General features: G+C 56.4%; 4 non-coding genes across 4 annotated transcripts; 3 read left to right on the top strand and 1 right to left on the bottom strand.

The window, feature by feature from the left end:
• Positions 1-2,599: 2,599 nt before the first annotated feature.
• LOC146398119 (U2 spliceosomal RNA) lies at positions 2,600-2,790 on the top strand. The gene has a single exon (XR_014822101.1). It is a non-coding gene; the product is annotated as a U2 spliceosomal RNA (small nuclear RNA).
• Positions 2,791-5,284: 2,494 nt separating this feature from the next.
• LOC146398118 (U2 spliceosomal RNA) lies at positions 5,285-5,475 on the top strand. Its single transcript, XR_014822111.1, has one exon. It is a non-coding gene; the product is annotated as a U2 spliceosomal RNA (small nuclear RNA).
• Positions 5,476-13,626: 8,151 nt separating this feature from the next.
• Positions 13,627-13,817, top strand: LOC146398117 (U2 spliceosomal RNA). The gene has a single exon (XR_014822096.1). It is a non-coding gene; the product is annotated as a U2 spliceosomal RNA (small nuclear RNA).
• A 1,168-nt stretch (positions 13,818-14,985) lies between these two features.
• On the bottom strand, positions 14,986-15,176 carry LOC146398116 (U2 spliceosomal RNA). Its single transcript, XR_014822191.1, has one exon. It is a non-coding gene; the product is annotated as a U2 spliceosomal RNA (small nuclear RNA).
• Positions 15,177-20,844: the final 5,668 nt, after the last annotated feature.

The following is a 20,844-nucleotide window of genomic DNA, read 5'->3' as shown; positions in this document are numbered from 1 at the left end:
CGCCACAGCCAGAGTAACATGGGATCCGAGGCATATCTATGATCTATACCACAGCTCACGGTTATGCCAGATCCTTGATCCACTGAGCAAGGCCAGTGCTCGGACCCGCATCCTCAGGGCTACTACTCGGATTCGTTTCCGCTGTGCCACAACGGGAACTCCAGGAGGTGTTTTCTTGTTACAGTTCCCCAGAGAAGAGGGCATGCCAGCCACATCACGCCCAGGGCTACATGGGGACTCCGCACGGGTTTGCTTGCTCGGGAAGCAGGAGGGAGAAAGCATGGCCTTTACCGTCCGGGGGAGGAGAGAATGGGCAAAGGCAGGGTAGACAAGTCCAAGCAAGGTCTGGGCCACCGGGCGGCTCTCTAGTTGTCAGGTACCTGGCCCGGAGGTGATGGCGGGAAGGCAGGGGAAACCCTAGCTAGCGCTTGAGAGTGAAACCGAGGAGGCAGCCTCAGACATGGGGGTTGGAAGGTCGGTTCGCCCGTGAACAGCAGGCTCCCGAGGCAAGGAGGTTGCCCCTCTAGGAATGAGCTGGTCCCGGGAGGGGCTATCTCTTCCAGGCCAGCGGGCCCTGTCGATGTCCAAGCATCCTAGACTCTAGGAAAGTCGAAAACATGACCAATCCAGTGGATGAGCACTTTATGTGAACTTCCCATCTCGGGATTACCCAGGGGGGAGAGGTGGAAAGGCAAAGAGGGTGCTCGTGGAAGCTTTCGACTGGAGAAGAGAGTGGAGACATCCCCCTCTCCCACCGAGCATCCCCCTGCCCAGCCCCCCACCCCACCCCACCCCACCCCACCCCCTGCCCCCCTGCACCCCTGCACCCCTGCACCTCGAGATCAGATTCCAGTGCAGTGCATGTCTAAATTAGGATTTGCTCAATCCAGAAATAGGTACCGAGTGACTAGCATGGGCTGAGACTCAGTGACAGGTGCATAGGTATGAAAAAGGCGTCTCCTCTGAGGAGGTGTAGAACCTCCCTTGGAGAGAGAGAGCAGTGGTCATTAGGAGTGCACAGGCATTTCCTGAAAGGAAATTCTGAAAAGCATTTCCTTTCGCGAGCTGACCTCACTCATTTGTCATCAAAAGATGATAGCAACTATTGCAAGACATGAGTTTCGAGCTATCCTACTTGTTGGGAACACTCATGTAATTGCTTTCCCTTTTCGAAGGCCAAAAATGTGCCATGTGGAAGTTCCCAGGCTAGGGGTCCACTCGGAGCTGCCAGCCCACACCACGGCCACGGCAACACTGCATCCAAGCTGTGTCTGTGACCTGCATCACAGCTCAGGGCGAGGCCAGATGGAGCTGTTTGTTGGTTTGTTTGTTTTTAGGGCTGCACCCACGGCATATGGAGGTCCCCAGGGTAGGGGTGGAATCGGAGCTGTTGCTGCGGGCCTACACCAGAGTCACAGCAACGCCAGATCCGAGTGGCATCTGCGACCTACACCACAGCTCACGGCAACACCGGATCCTTAACACCCTACCCTGAGCGAGACCAGGGATCAAACCCGTGGCCTCCTGGATACTAGATGAGTTGGTAAGTCGTTGAGCCACGAAGGGAGCTCTTTTGCTTTTTCAAGCCTGCCTCTGGGGCAGGTGGAAGCCCCCGAGCCAGGGGTTGGATCGGATCGGAGCCACAGCTGCAGCCACACCAGATCAGTGCAGCATCTGCAGTGTACCACGTTTCTTGCCGCCACGCTGGCTCCTTAACCCGCTGATCAAGGCCAGGGATCCAACCCGCCTCCTCCCTCAGAGACGGTGTCCTGGTGAGAACACCGCAAACACGTAGTCGGATGCAAAAATGTGAATATGCTTGATGAGAGCTGGGCCTGGCCAGGGTGTTGGTACCCAAGCCTAAAATCGGAAACATTCTGGAATCCAAACTCTATCCCGTCTCTAAGGATCCAGCGTGGGGGATGGGTGGGGAAAGCCCCACATGATCTTAGAGGGCCCGGAGGCCAAGGAAGGACTCTGGAGGGGGCTTCAGCCTCTGGGGGATGAGAGGTCAGAGAGGATCAGGGGAGCCAAGGGGCGGGAGTCCCCAGAGGGATGGCCATCGCCCCAGGGGACCAGTCAGAGAAGGGGGCGGCAGCAGCAGCCATCCCAAGTTGGGCGTGACCTGGTGAGTCAGCACGCAGCCTGGGCAGGAGGAGAGGCACTGGACCCCCAACACCCTGAGCGACTCTACAAGCCTTTGTCGTTGGCCACCCCAGGCTCGGCCCCAGGGGCCCGGGAGTTGTGGCCCAAAGAGGCCTTCGGGCCTCTGCAGCCGGGCTTCCGCGCCGGGCGCCTGGAGGCGGTCCCCAGGGCCCGGCGAGCCCGCCTTGGCCACGCCTGCTCGGTTGGGACCGGGCGGGACATGCAAACTGCAAAGGTCGCCCCAGCCCGAGGCCGGCGAGGCCGCGAGCGGTGGAGGAGTCGTCTTTGACGATGTAGGGAGGAAAACATCCGCGGGAGAGGCCGGCGTAGCGCCCGCCGCAGTGGTGCGAGGGAGGCGAAGGAGGGGCGAGCGGGAGCGCGGGGTGGTGGGGGTCACCGTGAGTTGAGTGTGGCTGCGGGCCGGGCGGTGCGGGCGCTGGGGGTGGGGGCGGGCATCGCTTCTCGGCCTTTTGGCTAAGATCAAGTGTAGTATCTGTTCTTATCAGTTTAATATCTGATACGTCCTCTATCCGAGGACAACATATTAAATGGATTTTTGGAGCTGGGAGTTGGAATAGGAGCTTGCTCCGTCCACTCCACGCATCGACCTGGTATTGCAGTACTTCCGGGAACGGTGCACCCCCTCCCGGGGTAAGACAACTGTAGGTTTAAGAAAAGCTGTGTCTGTTCCCTTTTCGTCCGATTTTCGTTGGAAGCTTGTGGCAGTGGTGACTTCTTGTTGGCTTTTTCAGGAGCGGCCTGTTCCATTCTCCGTGCCCCTGGCTCTCTCTTGCTTAGGAAGGTCCTGACCTGGGAGCAATGGGACGGCGAAATAACAGTTAAGCCTCCTCTCCCAACACACTTGAAAAAGCTGAGGCCCACCTGAGTCGTCTCAATACAGGTCCGAGGTTACGACCTGTTGTATTTAGGACGTGTAGGGGGAACAGGGAAACAGTAAGGTCGTACTGCACAGCACTGGACACTACATCCAATCTCGACTGGTCACTGTGCTGTACAGCAGAAACTGGTACCATATGGAGTTCCTGTCGTGGCTCAGGGGTGAACGAATCCGGCTAGGCTCCACGAGGCGGCGGGTTCCATCCCTGGCCTCGCTCAGTGGGTTGGGATCCCGCGTTGCCGTGAGCTGCGGGGAAGGTCGCAGACGCGGCTCAGATCCCGCGTTGCTGCGGCTGCGGCTGTGGTTGTGGCAAAGGCGGGCAGCTGCAGCTCCGATTAGACCCGCTAGCCCAGCAACGTCCCCGTGCCTCAGGTGCGGCCCTAAAAAGATAGAAAGAAAGAAAGGGGAGAGAGAGAGAGAGAGAGAAAGAGAGAAGGAAAGGAAAGGGTGCCGCGTTGCTGCACCTGCGGTTGACATCCAATCCCTGGCCTACAACTTCCATATGCAGAGGGAGTGGCCATAACCTATATGTATGAGTTCCCATCGTGGCTTAGCGGGTTAAGAGCCCGACTAGTATCCATGAGGGTGCGGGCGCCATCCCTGGCCTGGCTCAGTGGGTTAGGGATCCGGCGTTGCCCGGCGCTGTGGTGTAGGTCGCAGACGCAGCTGGGATCCCTCGTTGCTGTGGCTGCGGCCTAGGCCGGCGGCTGCAGCTCCGGTTGGACCCCTAGCCCGGGAACTTCCATATGCCCCAGGTGCAGCCCTAACCAGCAAAAGAAAGGAAGGAAGGAGGGAAGGATGGAAGGACGGAAGGAAGGAAGGAAGGAAGGGCACTTTCCAGGGAAGCTTAAGCAATGGAATCATGCCCTTAAGCAAAGCGAGAAGACAGACAGATATCGAACAGAAAATACTCCCCCTCTGTTTACATTACAGACAAAGGGCCAGCCCCCTCGAAGTGTAAATGGCAGGTAGAGGCTCGTAGGAGACAGCCCCACCAAGGACCCAGCAGGAAATAGGGCCGAAGACACCCCCGCCCCACCCCCTGCCCACCAGGGAGTTGAACAGGGAGAGGGAGGGCAAACAAACAGGAGAGAGGACTCGAGGGTTCAGACTTACTTTACCCGAGGTTAGAAAACTGCGGATCCAGGAGTGAAGACCCATGAGGTTGCGGGTTCGATCCCTGGCCTTGCTCAGTGGGTTAAGGATCCAGCGTGGCCGTGAGCTGTGGTGTAGGTCGCAGACGCGGCTCGGATCCTCCGACTCGACCCCTAGCCTGGGAACCTGGGAACCTCCATGTGCCGCGAGAGCGGCCCTCGAAGAGGCAAAAAGACCAACAAAAGGAAAAGAAAAGAAGGAACGAAAAGAAAACTGCAGCTCCAAAGTACTGCGCTGACGTGCCATTTTCACCCGTGACCTCGAGACAGAGCCCTCCCCCCATGCCCCCCCCAAAGCGTTCCCACGCGGGGTCGTTGGCGAGGCTGGGGACCGAGGCCGAGAAGGCCCCCGCCTGCCCTGCTCTTCCAGTCACCGTCCCTGATCTCCCGAAATGCGAAGGTCCGTCGCAGCAGCGGGGGCGGGGCGGATCCGAACCGTCCGGCAGAAGACGGGCGAGAGAACCCGGACGCGAGCAGAGCCGTCGGGAGCAAGGAATGGGGGGGGCGGGGCGGTGGCTGAAGAGCCTGGGTAATCGCGACGTGTCGGGCCCTGGCTAAGCGTGCAGGAGGCTCTCCTACTCGTGGACGGGTCGTTGAGTGTGCCGTACGTGCGGGGGAAAGAGCGGCGGACAACGCGGAGCTCTCGCTTTCTGGGGCTCGAACCGTGCGAGCGCCTACGGTGTCAGCGCTCCCTTCGCGGGGAGCGAGGTCTCCGGGAGCCGCCCCTCCACCTCGGGTCTCGGGCTGGAGGTCCGCGGGCGGGGAGGCGGGCTCCGGGTGAGGTCTGGGCTGTGGGCGCGAGGGGGCGGTGCTGAGGGTGGAGTCCGCCCGCGGTCTCCGCGCGTGCTCTGGCGGTGGAAGGCGGGGCATGCAGATTAGAAGCGGAGGGTCGGCGCGGGCACGACGGAACGACCCAGAATATAGAGTTTCTCCGTAAAACGGCAGAGAGCAGAGATGTGCTCAAGGGGTAGTGATATCTCTGTGGAGACGGCAAAGGCATCGGAGGAGAAGCGAGGGTGCGGGTGGTCACCGTGCGCTAGATGGGGATGGAGGGGAGGTGGTGCGGGGGCCGGCGGGGGCGGAGGTTATCGCTTTTCGGCCTTTTGGCTAAGATCAAGTGTAGTATCTGTTCTTATCAGTTTAATATCTGATACGTCTTCTATCCGAGGACAACATATTAAATGGATTTTTGGAGCTGGGGGTTGGAATAGGAGCTTGCTCCGTCCACTCCACGCATCGACCTGGTATTGCAGTACTTCCGAGAACGGTGCGCTTCTCTCTCTTTACGTTGGTCTAACGAGAGATCTAGGTTAAGCCTTGGCTTCTCCCTGTTTCTGTATCCGCTTTTCACTTCCGGGCGTGCGGCGTTTCTGCACTGTTACCACTCGTCGCGTGGCTGCAGTTCTCCGAGGCTGGCGTTGACCCCGTTCTCCCTGGTGTGTGCACTGTTACCACTCGTCGCGTGGCTGCAGTTCTCCGAGGCTGGCGTTGACCCCGTTTTCCCTGGTGTGTGAGACGGTCTGGTCGGACGCATTCCGCAGCTGCTGTCTCGCTGGCGAGACTTTGAACCTTAAGTTCTCTTCTCCGATCTCCTGTATGCTCCCAGGGCTCGCGGCTGTTTTCTGGGGGGCGCCGGCCTTTTCTCTCTCGACCCTCTCTCTCGTTCCGCTGGCCCTGGCTCCACGTAGTCGCTTACGCATGCACGCTCTCGCTCTCCTAACTGACCCCCGCGCCGGCGTTGGGTCACCAGCGACCAAGTCTGTCCAGCCGCAGGTCACTCCCTGGAAGGTCTGAGCTCCCTGTCTGTCTCAGACGTTTTTCCTGGTCGTCGTAACAGCCCCACAGACGGCCTCTCGAGACGTTCCTTGACGTGGGCCCACCCCCAGCCACTCACTGCCCTGGTCCGGCTCTGGATCTAGCCTTTTACCAAGGGCTTTAACAACCCCTCCGCTCTGGGCATCACACTCTCCAATCACCTTCTCCCCTCTCTCGGCCCCTCCCTCCTTCAGCTACCCTCTGGTACCTGCCGCCTGATGGTTTTCTTTCCTTTCTTTGTTTTGCTTTTTAAGGCCGCAGCCGTGGCATGTGGAAGTTCCCAGGCTAGGGGTCTGAATCCGCGCTGCGGCTGCCGGCCCACGCCACCGCCACCGCCACCGCCACCGCCACCGCCACGCCCGATCCAAGCCGTGTCTGCGACCTGTATACCACAGCTCCGCGCAACGCCGGGTCCTTAACCCACTGAGCCAGGCCAGGGGTGGAACCCCTGTCCTCATGGATACTAGTCGGAGTCGTTACTGCTGAACCACGGCAGGAACTCTTTCGAGACAAGAAAAAGTTAAACACAGATGATGATGTTGTTGTTGTTGTTGTTTTCCCCCCTCTGCCCCTTTGGGCCTCCTGCCTCCCCTCTAGTGTGCACTGTGCATCTACCTGAAGCATGAACCTGTCTTCCGCACCGCACCGCACCCCCACCCCCACGCCCCGAGGCGGGAATGAATACTTGCTGGATCCTCAAGATCCACCGTTTTCTCCTTCTGGCGGCGGCCATGTCACTCCTTAGAAGGTAGTACTGCCTTTCGCATGACCCACCACTCACCTTGTGGTCTTTGGTGAAAGACACTTTACGTACGATGCCGCTATATCATTTCCCTCAGAGACAGAGACTGGTACTTAGAACAGACTGGGTCAGACGACGTGCGGAGGTCCTGGGCACCTCCTGGGGTTCTTGGCCTAAATACTTCCCGACGGCCTTGGTGGGGTTACTTGCATTTCTGCCTGTTTTACGAGATCATTGTTCCTTGCAGTAGCCACCGTGTTGGCCGAGCCTCGGACTTGGTGACGTGCGACGATGGATCCGATATCGGCTTCTCCAAGACCAGTGATTGCCACAGGGCGTTCGCGTCGTGGCGCAGCGGAAACGGATCCGACTGGTACCCATGGGGATGCGGGTTCGAACGCCGGCCTCGCTCAGCGGGTCGGGGATCCGGCGTTTCCGTGAGCTGTGGTGTAGGTAGCAGACGCGGCTCGGCTCCCACGCGGCTGTGGCTTAGGCCGACAGCTGTCGCTCCCCTTCGACCCCTAGCCTGGGACCTTCCATATGCCACTGGCGCCGCCCTAAAAATAGAAAAAAGAAAAAGAAAATTGCAGCAGACTCATAGACTTTGCCAACAGACTTACCCCTTTGGTTACCAAAGGGGAAAGGTGGGAGTTTGGGGGAGGGGTGAGATCAATGGGGGGGTTGGGGATTAACCCACACACACACGCGCTCCTATGTTTAGAAGCGAGACCCGACAGGCACCTTCCCTGTGTGTGTCGCATAGGGAACTCGACTCCACATGCTGTAATAACCTGTATGGGAAAAGAATCTGAAAAAGGAATGGATAGTGCATAACTTGATGGCTTTGCTGTACCCCTGAGCCAACAGGACATTGTACATCAACTGTACTTCGATACAAAATACAAAATTAAAGAAAATCAGCGACGGCAATGGTGTAATTCTAGAGGGGAGAGAGAAAGCAACACGAGGCAACCATTTCCTGACTTGTGAGACGTTTCCAGACTAGTGGGACAGGCGGTCGGGAGGCTTTGGGCTATGGTGAACAGGGCATCGGCTGGTAACGGCACATTGGCCTTGATGAGCAACGTAATCCTTGCCCGACCTGCGACTGAGCATTCCTAGCCAAGTGGGACCGTGTGGTCAAGCAACGCACCCCTCCCACCCCCGGCCCCGCCAAGCCGCGGTGGACCTTAAGACCGAGAGGGAGGGGCTCGTAAACTCAAGAACGTCGCCCGCCATCTCTGTAAGAATCAAGTCCAGGAGTTCCCGTCGTGGCGCAGTGGCTAACCAATCGGACGAGGAACCATGAGGTCGCGGGTTCGGTCCCTGCCCTTGCTCAGCGGGTTAAGGATCCGGCGTCGCCCTGAGCTGTGCTGAAGGCCGCAGACGCGGCTCGGATCCCGTGCTGCTGTGGCTGTGGCGTAGGCCGGTGGCTACAGCTCCGATGAGACTCCTAGCCTGGGAACCTCCATATGCCGCGGGAGCGGCCCAAGAAATGGCAGAAAGACCAAAAGAAGAAGAAAAAAAAAGAAGAAGAAGAATCAAGTCCAGTCGGAGTTCCCCCAGGAACGTCCACATGCCTCCTGCATGGCAAAAATACATACATACATAAATAAATAAATAAATAAATAAATAAATAAATAAATAAATAAATAAATGAACTAAAAAGAGAGAGAGAGGAGGGAAAAGACAGGAAAGGAAAGAGAAAAGAAAAGAATCAGAATCAAGTCGTTAGCCCCACTCGCTGACATACCATCCACCGCGAAAGGGATTCAGGGCTGAGGTCAGGATGAGGCACCTCGTGGTCTGGGAAACTGGGAGAGGTCGCTATTTCCAGGAGAAAATGTTATGCACCCGGTTCCAGGTTCCAGTTTCGTGCCTGCTTCCCATACTTAGAAAAGCACTAAAGCCGTTAGCTGAGATATCCGTTCCCTTCAGGGAGCCATAACCTTCCACCAGGACATGAGCGTGACTGTACTGTACCCCTCCTCGAAAAATCACATACAGGCTGGCCTCCCCCTTCACCTCTTCGGAACAGTCCTCCTCCGAGCTGTCGGAAAGGCTGTCTCCCCGGTCAGAGGCCTCAGGTGGGCTCCAGCAAAATTCCCTGCTTCTTTCTTTCTGTCTGTCTGTCTGTCTCTCTTTCTTTCTTTCTTGGCCACACCCTCAGCATGTGGAAGTTCCTGGGCCAGGGACCCAGCCGACTCCACGGCAGCGACCCAAGTGGCTGCAGTGACAATGCCAGATCCCCATGAGAAGGCCCCTTTTCTTCCTTCCTTCCTCTTTCGTTCGTTCGTTCGTTCGTTCTTGTGTTTAAATCTTTTTGGCGGCCGGGGTGATGTGTCAGTTTCGGGCGGTACAGCGGAGTGATTCAGTTACACGTACACATGTGTCCATTCTTTCTTAGCGTCTTTTCCCCTACAGGTTATCACAGATTACAGAGCTTTCCCTGTGCTATACAGGAGGTCCTTTTTGTATGTAATAGTGTGTATGTGTGAATCCCAAACTCCCAATTTATCCACCCCTCCCCATCCCTTCTGGTAACCCTAGTTTGGTTTTCAAAGTCTGTGAACCTGTTTCTGTTTTGTAAAGAAGACCATTGTGGATCATTTTAAAAATTAGAATCCACCTAGAAGGGATTTCGTGTGATGTTTGTCTTTCTCTGTCTGACGTGCTTCACTCAGTAGGACCATCTCTGGGTCCACCCATGTTGCTGTAAACGGCACCACGTCGTTCTTTTTTAGGGCTGCCTAATAGTCCATTGTAGACATGTACCACATGTTCTTTGGCTTCCATGCCTTGGCTAGTGTAAAGAGTGCTGCCATGAACACGGGGGTGTGTGTATCTCTTCGGGTTAGAGTTTTCTCTGGGTACTGCTCAGGAGTGGGATTGCTGGAGCCCACGGTTGTTCTATATTTAGTTTTCTAAGGAACCTTCTCATTGGCCCTCCGCCAGTGCTTGCCCCAATTTACGTTCCCACGAGGGTTCCCTTTCCTCCACACCCCCCAGGATGTCTTGTTTGTCGTTTTCTTTTCCTTTCCTTTCCTTTTCTTTTTTTTCTTTTCGGGCCACACCCGCGGCCTGTGGAGCGAGGTTCCCAGGCTAGGGGTCCGGTCGGAGCTGGAGCCGCCGGCCTCTGCCTGCGCCGCAGGAACGCGCGCGGGATCCGAGCGGAGCCACGCGCGTCTGCGACCCACACCACGGCTCATGGCCACGCCGGGTCCTGAACCCGCTGAGCGAGGCCGGGGATGGAAGCTGCGTCTCGTGGATGGATGCCAGTGAGATTCATTTCCGCTGCCGCTGCGCCACGACGGGAACGGGAACGCCCGCTTGCAGACTGTCTGAGGATGGTCCCTCTGACTGGTGTGAGGTGCTACTTCATCGCCGCGTTGACCGGCATCTCGCTAAGGGTTCAGGACGTGGAGCACCTTTTCCTGTGTTGTTTGGCCACCCGTATGTCTTTTTGGAGAAATGTCTGCTTACATCTTCTGCCCGTCTTGCGAGTGTGTTTGTTTTTTGGTTTTGTTTCTTTGTTTTGATATAAAGCTCATGAGACGTCTGCGTATTTTGGAGATTAATCCCTCGTCGGTCACTTTGTGTGCCAAGATCGATTTTCTCCCATTCTGGGGGTTATCTTTTCTGGGTGTTTGTTTGTTTCTTTCTTTCTTTCTTTCTTTTTCGGCCGCCCCCGCGGCATGCGGAAGTTCCCGGGCCAGGGATCAAATGGGAGCCAGAGCTGGGACCTAGGCCACAGCTGCGGCCACTCGGGATCCTTAACCCACTCACTGCGAGGGCCCGGGGATCGAACCGGCGCCTCCACGGGAGAGACGCCAGATCGTTAGTCCACTGCGCCAGAGTGGGGAACAGGGACGGGTCTGTAAAGGCAAGGCGTGGGGGAATCGCCCGCTCTGCCTTTACAATCCCGTCCCTGTTCCCCCTGATTGTGCCATCGGCCGGGGCACGGGTCTCTGACCGGTCTCTGGTGAGGGAAGAGCCCGGGGTCCGGGGCGGTCAAGGTCATCGATCCTCGGGCTCCTCCAGCTGGTCTGGGGGCTACAAGCTCATGGCCCTCATGCAGTCAGCTTCTTCCCTCGGACAGGGGCCTCGGTGTGGACAGAGCAGCTCAGGAAAGTGCATCGGCCGCTGTTATCTTTGTCCTTGGGGGGGGGGGGGGAGGAACCAAAGCCTCTGCCACCCGCTGTGCCATAATGGCTGGTCGATGGAGGACTTACCTTGTTACCAGGTCTCCTGGCCGAACCGCTGTTTCTTTGTCACCGCTTGTCCACGTTGTCTCCATCAGTAACTCTGGAGCCAGCCTTTTGTGACTCAGGGGAGGCCTGGGAGACTAGAGCTTTTCTACAAACGAGAGGCAGGCGGAGGACATGGGAAGGAGGGTGTGTCCCGGGAAGGCCCCGTAGGGCCCTGCTCCCTTACACGATGAAATGGCAGGAGCAGACTGTTAAGACCCTGCCAGGACGAGGACGAGGGTGTCCTAGGTCTTGGGGAGAGGGAGAGAGGGAGACGGGGGAGAGGGGGGAGAGGGGGGAGGGGGGAGAGGGGGGAGAGGGGGGAGGGGGGAGGGGGGAGAGGGAGAGGGGGAGGGGGAGGGGGAGAGGGGGGAGAGGGGGAAGGGGAGGGGGGAGAGGGGGAGAGCCAAGAGCAGCCCCAGAAGCTGGCCTGCCGCTCACAGGTCGGCCATGATGGTCTCCCGTGGGACATGAACAATTTCCAGAACATCCACATCAGACAAGGCCACTCTGTGGCCGGAACCCTCCCGTAGTCACGTCTGAACTCAGACGGAAAGGAACATTGCCCAAATGACAAAACCGACCAAACACCCCCAGATCCTGGCTCATCCACCAACGTACCTGCCACTACTTTCCCTGTGGCAGCTTGGGCCCCGCCCTGCCCTGCCCTCCTTCTGGGGAAAAGATTTAGTCAGCTACCCCATCACAGACGCGCCCCAACCTCCGGAGAGCATCTGTATCTGTACGGGAGGAACAACAAACAAACAAAACCCTCAAATCTTTTCCCTCCCACCCTTCTAGGTGCTCAGCAGCTGGGACAGACTGTAGCAAAGGGCGGATCAACAGGAGCAAAACACAGAAGGTGGTTGGCCTGCAGAGCTCCCACACACGACGCCGCACGGGAGAAACTCAGGGATGAGTAGCTCAAGGGGGTGGCTGGAACTCGGGCTCAAGACCAAAGAGACAGAGAAACAGAAACGGGAAAGGTTTTCAGAGCGGTGACAAGACGAAGGCAAAGGACTGTGAGTTTGGAGGGTGGCAGCCTGCGGGCGGCAAGGTAAACCTGAGCGGGGCGCGATGGCCCAGAAGGGCTCGTCAGTAAAGCCTGTGACGTAGACAGAGTCCTCTGGGGCCCGTCTCCGGGCCGACGAAGGTCCGGGGTTGCCAGCGATGAGCGTCTGTACAGATGCGTGTTCTGCCTTTAGGGAAACGGGAGGGCAGGGGCTAGTTCTCCTGGCGATCTCGGCTCATACCCGAGCGGCCTCCCTCCAGGGTGGTACATTCTGCTGCCCTTCGCATCCCATCCAGAGGAAGGCCTGGCTCACTTAAACGCTCCCCAACCCCCCTGACTCGAGCTGTCCCTGAAATGAGCCATTCCTGACCTCCTCTCGGGGAGACGCACCAGGGTTCCCCACGGTGTGCATCCCCGCCCCCAATTAAATGGTGTTTTTTGTTTGTTTTGTTTTGGCGGGGCGAGGGGGAGATCCCGCCATGGCGCAGCAGAAGGGAATCCGACTAGGAACTGTGAGGATGCGGGTTCGATCCCTGGCCTTGCTCAGTGGGTTAAGGATCTGGTGTTGCCCCGTGAGCTGTGGTGTAGGTCGCAGTCGCAGCTGGCATCTGGCCTTGCCTTGGCTGTGGCATGGTGTAGGCCAGGCCGGCAGCCGCAGCTCCGATTCCACCCCTAGCCTGCGAACTTCCATATGCCAGCAGGTGCGGCCCTAAGAAGCCAAAGAAAAACAAACATAAAAACAACCCCCCCTCACCAAACCAAAGCAAACCAACCAGACAAAAAAAGCACAGCAAGTCTTAGGGCGAGACAGGTTGGTCAAAAGTGCAGAGGGAAGGCTCTCTGCAGGTGTCTGCCGTCTGTGTGTGTGTACGTGCATACAGTATACAACAGTAGGAGGATGTCAGTGATCCCCGTAAAAAATCTCTCAAGGTAGCAGCTGTATGAGAAAAGAAAACGGTTTGGGGAAGAAAACACCTCATCGACCTGGAGTTCCCGTCGTGGCGCAGCGGAAACGAATCCGACTAGCATCCATGAGGATGCAGGTTCAATCCCTAGCCTCGCTCAGTGGGCCGGGATCCGGTGTTGCCATGAACTGTGGTTACAGGTGGCAGATGCAGATGCAGCTGGGATCCCCCATCGCTGCGGCTCCTATTTGACCCCTAGCCTGGGAACCTCCATATGCCGCGGGTGCGGCCCTAAAAACCAAAAGAAAAAGAAAAAGAAAGAAAGAAAAGAAAAGAAAAAGAAAACCCTGATTGCGTTTTTCTCGCTCTGGCCTTTTCCAGGCAAAGGAGGCTGAAGGAGCCTTCCGGCTGCTCGCTTGTCTCAGTTCCACCGCGAGAGGGCGCACACGGGGAGCAGGAAACGGGGGCGGGGCGGGACATGCAAATTATATGGCTGTTTGTCCAGGGGATCCATGGGAGCGTAAAAAGCCTAAGAGCCCCCGAAAAGTCAAGGAATCTGACAAACTGTATTTGCCTTCTAAGTTGTGACAATGGTAGAGTGCGAGGTCTATGGAGGAGGGCTGGCTTTCTTTTGAGGCTGACTTTTGTCACCGTGCGCTTAAAGGAGTGCGAACAGAAGGGTGAGGCGGCGACGGGGGCCTGCCCGGTATCGCTTCTCGGCCTTTTGGCTAAGATCAAGTGTAGTATCTGTTCTTATCAGTTTAATATCTGATACGTCCTCTATCCGAGGACAATATATTAAATGGATTTTTGGAGCTGGGAGTTGGAATAGGAGCTTGCTCCGTCCACTCCACGCATCGACCTGGTATTGCAGTACTTCCAGGAACGGTGCACCCCCTCCTCGGGGGAAACTTTTACGGTTGAAAGCAGAATTTGCTGATTGTTTCTCCCATTATCTCTGCCTGCTCCGTGATAGAAAACAGCGGCGGTTGTGTGCTTAGAATGTCTTTAGTTTTCGGTTTTAATTAAAGCTGGTTTTAAGGCGAGTGTAGACGACGGAGGCAGCTGTGGTGCCTGTGCTGTGGGTGCATAAAGATGCAGGAGGTTGTGGTTCTCTCCCTTCTTCGACTAGGAGACGCGCCCATTAAAAAGGCCAAAAAGAAAAAAAATAAAAGCCGGCTTTTAAGATACCCGAGCGGATTCGTGACGGGGAGTTTGAATCCAGTTTTGGGTGTTTTCACTTTTTTTTAGGTCGTTTCCGCCGCATGTAGCGTTCCTGCGTCCCACTTACTTAGTGTTGGTGGAGGCGGAAGGAACGCAATGCCGCCATCGAGCCACGGCTGCGATCCACCCGCAACGCTGGATTAATCCTCTCCGCAAGGCCAGGGATCGAACCGTCCACCGCACAGTTCCTAGTCGGATTCGGTTACTCTGAATCATGACGGGAACTCCTCGTGCGGCATTGTTCTGTATAGGGAAAGCGTGTAAGCTGTTTACATCCGTGTACGGAGAATATGCGGCTTCCTGTTTCAATTGGCTTTTTAATGACCTTTCTGAATGCCTGGTTTTCTGAGCTAGTTAGGAAGAATGGTTTCGCGTGGAGTTAGGGCCCACTAGTGTTGACTTCTTTTTTGCCAATCTGGAATCAAGACATAACAGCCTTATTAATTTAAATATGCGGTGGGGAACGATGTGTATAGTACGGAAAGCGGCTGCTTTAACCTGGGGGGCACTATTCGACTCCCTCCAGCCAGGAAGTAGATCCACCTGCGTGCGGTTTACGTACGGCGACTGAGGTTGAAAACCTAACAGATTCTACCTCCCCCACGGCCTTGGCGGGGGTGGTGGTCTATATTACGCCATCGTCACCTGAAACTGTTCAGAACAAATAACACGGAGGATCCCACCACCGCAGTAGAGCTTCCGAAAAGCCTCAAATCAACTAAGGAACGCATACGATATTTGCACAACGAAAAACACCGCTGTTTTCCACCACGGACCAGGCAGAGGCAATGGGAGAAACAATCAGCAAATTCTGCTTTTTAACCGTAAAAGTTTCCCCCGAGGAGGGGGTGCACCGTTCCTGGAAGTACTGCAATACCAGGTCGATGCGTGGAGTGGACGGAGCAAGCTCCTATTCCAACTCCCAGCTCCAAAAATCCATTTAATATATTGTCCTCGGATAGAGGACGTATCAGATATTAAACTGATAAGAACAGATACTACACTTGATCTTAGCCAAAAGGCCGAGAAGCGATACCGGGCAGGCCCCCGTCGCCGCCTCACCCTTCTGTTCGCACTCCTTTAAGCGCACGGTGACAAAAGTCAGCCTCAAAAGAAAGCCAGCCCTCCTCCATAGACCTCGCACTCTACCATTGTCACAACTTAGAAGGCAAATACAGTTTGTCAGATTCCTTGACTTTTCGGGGGCTCTTAGGCTTTTTACGCTCCCATGGATCCCCTGGACAAACAGCCATATAATTTGCATGTCCCGCCCCGCCCCCGTTTCCTGCTCCCCGTGTGCGCCCTCTCGCGGTGGAACTGAGACAAGCGAGCAGCCGGAAGGCTCCTTCAGCCTCCTTTGCCTGGAAAAGGCCAGAGCGAGAAAAACGCAATCAGGGTTTTCTTTTTCTTTTCTTTTCTTTCTTTCTTTTTCTTTTTCTTTTGGTTTTTAGGGCCGCACCCGCGGCATATGGAGGTTCCCAGGCTAGGGGTCAAATAGGAGCCGCAGCGATGGGGGATCCCAGCTGCATCTGCATCTGCCACCTGTAACCACAGTTCATGGCAACACCGGATCCCGGCCCACTGAGCGAGGCTAGGGATTGAACCTGCATCCTCATGGATGCTAGTCGGATTCGTTTCCGCTGCGCCACGACGGGAACTCCAGGTCGATGAGGTGTTTTCTTCCCCAAACCGTTTTCTTTTCTCATACAGCTGCTACCTTGAGAGATTTTTTACGGGGATCACTGACATCCTCCTACTGTTGTATACTGTATGCACGTACACACACACAGACGGCAGACACCTGCAGAGAGCCTTCCCTCTGCACTTTTGACCAACCTGTCTCGCCCTAAGACTTGCTGTGCTTTTTTTGTCTGGTTGGTTTGCTTTGGTTTGGTGAGGGGGGGTTGTTTTTATGTTTGTTTTTCTTTGGCTTCTTAGGGCCGCACCTGCTGGCATATGGAAGTTCGCAGGCTAGGGGTGGAATCGGAGCTGCGGCTGCCGGCCTGGCCTACACCATGCCACAGCCAAGGCAAGGCCAGATGCCAGCTGCGACTGCGACCTACACCACAGCTCACGGGGCAACACCAGATCCTTAACCCACTGAGCAAGGCCAGGGATCGAACCCGCATCCTCACAGTTCCTAGTCGGATTCCCTTCTGCTGCGCCATGGCGGGATCTCCCCCTCGCCCCGCCAAAACAAAACAAACAAAAAACACCATTTAATTGGGGGCGGGGATGCACACCGTGGGGAACCCTGGTGCGTCTCCCCGAGAGGAGGTCAGGAATGGCTCATTTCAGGGACAGCTCGAGTCAGGGGGGTTGGGGAGCGTTTAAGTGAGCCAGGCCTTCCTCTGGATGGGATGCGAAGGGCAGCAGAATGTACCACCCTGGAGGGAGGCCGCTCGGGTATGAGCCGAGATCGCCAGGAGAACTAGCCCCTGCCCTCCCGTTTCCCTAAAGGCAGAACACGCATCTGTACAGACGCTCATCGCTGGCAACCCCGGACCTTCGTCGGCCCGGAGACGGGCCCCAGAGGACTCTGTCTACGTCACAGGCTTTACTGACGAGCCCTTCTGGGCCATCGCGCCCCGCTCAGGTTTACCTTGCCGCCCGCAGGCTGCCACCCTCCAAACTCACAGTCCTTTGCCTTCGTCTTGTCACCGCTCTGAAAACCTTTCCCGTTTCTGTTTCTCTGTCTCTTTGGTCTTGAGCCCGAGTTCCAGCCACCCCCTTGAGCTACTCATCCCTGAGTTTCTCCCGTGCGGCGTCGTGTGTGGGAGCTCTGCAGGCCAACCACCTTCTGTGTTTTGCTCCTGTTGATCCGCCCTTTGCTACAGTCTGTCCCAGCTGCTGAGCACCTAGAAGGGTGGGAGGGAAAAGATTTGAGGGTTTTGTTTGTTTGTTGTTCCTCCCGTACAGATACAGATGCTCTCCGGAGGTTGGGGCGCGTCTGTGATGGGGTAGCTGACTAAATCTTTTCCCCAGAAGGAGGGCAGGGCAGGGCGGGGCCCAAGCTGCCACAGGGAAAGTAGTGGCAGGTACGTTGGTGGATGAGCCAGGATCTGGGGGTGTTTGGTCGGTTTTGTCATTTGGGCAATGTTCCTTTCCGTCTGAGTTCAGACGTGACTACGGGAGGGTTCCGGCCACAGAGTGGCCTTGTCTGATGTGGATGTTCTGGAAATTGTTCATGTCCCACGGGAGACCATCATGGCCGACCTGTGAGCGGCAGGCCAGCTTCTGGGGCTGCTCTTGGCTCTCCCCCTCTCCCCCCTCCCCTTCCCCCTCTCCCCCCTCTCCCCCTCCCCCTCCCCCTCTCCCTCTCCCCCCTCCCCCCTCCCCCCTCTCCCCCCTCTCCCCCCTCCCCCCTCTCCCCCCTCTCCCCCGTCTCCCTCTCTCCCTCTCCCCAAGACCTAGGACACCCTCGTCCTCGTCCTGGCAGGGTCTTAACAGTCTGCTCCTGCCATTTCATCGTGTAAGGGAGCAGGGCCCTACGGGGCCTTCCCGGGACACACCCTCCTTCCCATGTCCTCCGCCTGCCTCTCGTTTGTAGAAAAGCTCTAGTCTCCCAGGCCTCCCCTGAGTCACAAAAGGCTGGCTCCAGAGTTACTGATGGAGACAACGTGGACAAGCGGTGACAAAGAAACAGCGGTTCGGCCAGGAGACCTGGTAACAAGGTAAGTCCTCCATCGACCAGCCATTATGGCACAGCGGGTGGCAGAGGCCTTGGTTCCCCCCCCCCCCCCCCCCCCCCCGCCAAGGACAAAGATAACAGCGGCCGATGCACTTTCCTGAGCTGCTCTGTCCACACCGAGGCCCCTGTCCGAGGGAAGAAGCTGACTGCATGAGGGCCATGAGCTTGTAGCCCCCAGACCAGCTGGAGGAGCCCGAGGATCGATGACCTTGACCGCCCCGGACCCCGGGCTCCTCCCTCACCAGAGACCGGTCAGAGACCCGTGCCCGGGCCGATGGCACAATCAGGGGGAACAGGGACGGGATTGTAAAGGCAGAGCGGGCGATTCCCCCACGCCTTGCCTTTACAGACCCGTCCCTGTTCCCCACTCTGGCGCAGTGGACTAACGATCTGGCGTCTCTCCCGTGGAGGCGCCGATTCGATCCCCGGGCCCTCGCAGTGAGTGGGTTAAGGATCCCGAGTGGCCGCAGCTGTGGCCTAGGTCCCAGCTCTGGCTCCCATTTGATCCCTGGCCCGGGAACTTCCGCATGCCGCGGGGGCGGCCGAAAAAGAAAGAAAGAAAGAAACAAACAAACAAACAAACACCCAGAAAAGATAACCCCCAGAATGGGAGAAAATCGATCTTGGCACACAAAGTGACCGACGAGGGATTAATCTCCAAAATACGCAGACGTCTCATGAGCTTTATATCAAAACAAAGAAACAAAACCAAAAAACAAACACACTCGCAAGACGGGCAGAAGATGTAAGCAGACATTTCTCCAAAAAGACATACGGGTGGCCAAACAACACAGGAAAAGGTGCTCCACGTCCTGAACCCTTAGCGAGATGCCGGTCAACGCGGCGATGAAGTAGCACCTCACACCAGTCAGAGGGACCATCCTCAGACAGTCTGCAAGCGGGCGTTCCCGTTCCCGTCGTGGCGCAGCGGCAGCGGAAATGAATCTCACTGGCATCCATCCGCGAGACGCAGCTTCCATCCCCGGCCTCGCTCAGCGGGTTCAGGACCCGGCGTGGCCATGAGCCGTGGTGTGGGTCGCAGACGCGCGTGGCTCCGCTCGGATCCCGCGCGCGTTCCTGCGGCGCAGGCAGAGGCCGGCGGCTCCAGCTCCGACCGGACCCCTAGCCTGGGAACCTCGCTCCACAGGCCGCGGGTGTGGCCCGAAAAGAAAAAAAAGAAAAGGAAAGGAAAGGAAAAGAAAACGACAAACAAGACATCCTGGGGGGTGTGGAGGAAAGGGAACCCTCGTGGGAACGTAAATTGGGGCAAGCACTGGCGGAGGGCCAATGAGAAGGTTCCTTAGAAAACTAAATATAGAACAACCGTGGGCTCCAGCAATCCCACTCCTGAGCAGTACCCAGAGAAAACTCTAACCCGAAAAGATACACGCACCCCCGTGTTCATGGCAGCACTCTTTACACTAGCCAAGGCATGGAAGCCAAAGAACAAGTGGTACATGTCTACAATGGACTATTAGGCAGCCCTAAAAAAGAACGACGTGGTGCCGTTTACAGCAACATGGGTGGACCCAGAGATGGTCCTACTGAGTGAAGCACGTCAGACAGAGAAAGACAAACATCACACGAAATCCCTTCTAGGTGGATTCTAACTTTTAAAATGATCCACAATGGTCTTCTTTACAAAGCAGAAACAGGTTCACAGACTTTGAACACCAAACTAGGGTTACCAGAAGGGATGGGGAGGGGTGGATAAATTGGGAGTTTGGGATTCACACATACACACTATTACATACAAAAAGGACCTCCTGTATAGCACAGGGAAAGCTCTGTAATCTGTGATAACCTGTAGGGGAAAAGACGCTAAGAAAGAATGGACACGTGTACGTGTAACTGAATCACTCCGCTGTACCGCCCAAAACTGACACATCACCCCGGCCGCCAATAAGATTTAAACACAAGAACGAACGAACGAACGAAAGAGGAAGGAAAGAAGAAAAGGGGCCTTCTCATGGGGATCTGGCATTGTCACTGCAGCCACTTGGGTCGCTGCCATGGAGTCGGCTGGGTCCCTGGCCCAGGAACTTCCACATGCTGAGGGTGTGGCCAAGAAAGAAAGAAAGAGAGACAGACAGACAGACAGAAAGAAGCAGGGAATTTTGCTGGAGCCCACCTGAGGCCTCTGACCGGGGAGACAGCCTTTCCGACAGCTCCGAGGAGGACTGTTCCAAAGAGGTGAAGGGGGAGGCCAGCCTGTATGTGATTTTTCGAGGAGGGGTACAGGACAGTCACGCTCATGTCCTGGTGGAAGGTTATGGCTCCCTGAAGGGAACGGATATCTCAGCTAACGGCTTTAGTGCTTTTCTAAGTATGGGAAGCAGGCACGAAACTGGAACCTGGAACCGGGTGCATAACATTTTCTCCTGGAAATAGCGACCTCTCCCAGTTTCCCAGACCACGAGGTGCCTCATCCTGACCTCAGCCCTGAATCCCTTTCGGGGTGGATGGTATGTCAGCGAGTGGGGCTAACGACTTGATTCTGATTCTTTTCTTTTCTCTTTCCTTTCCTGTCTTTTCCCTCCTCTCTCTCTCTTTTTAGTTCGTTTATTTATTTATTTATTTATTTATTTATTTATGCCATGCAGGAGGCATGTGGACGTTCCTGGGGGAACTCCGACTGGACTTGATTCTTCTTCTTTTTTTTTTTTCTTCTTTTGGTCTTTCTGCCATTTCTTGGGCCGCTCCCGCGGCATATGGAGGTTCCCAGGCTAGGAGTCTCATCGGAGCTGTAGCCACCGGCCTACGCCACAGCCACAGCAGCACGGGATCCGAGCCGCGTCTGCGGCCTTCACCACAGCTCAGGGCGACGCCGGATCCTTAACCCGCTGAGCAAGGGCAGGGACCGAACCCGCGACCTCATGGTTCCTCGTCCGATTGGTTAGCCACTGCGCCACGACGGGAACTCCTGGACTTGATTCTTACAGAGATGGCGGGCGACGTTCTTGAGTTTACGAGCCCCTCCCTCTCGGTCTTAAGGTCCACCGCGGCTTGGC

The sequence above is a fragment of the Sus scrofa genome, chromosome 12, assembly GCF_054392235.1.
Source record: "Sus scrofa isolate SSC_HxYL_T2T_F1_AM1 chromosome 12, Sscrofa_HxYL_maternal_Yorkshire_Landrace_v2.0, whole genome shotgun sequence".
NCBI lineage: Eukaryota > Metazoa > Chordata > Mammalia > Artiodactyla > Suidae > Sus > Sus scrofa.
This window is presented reverse-complemented; position numbering and strand designations above follow the sequence as displayed.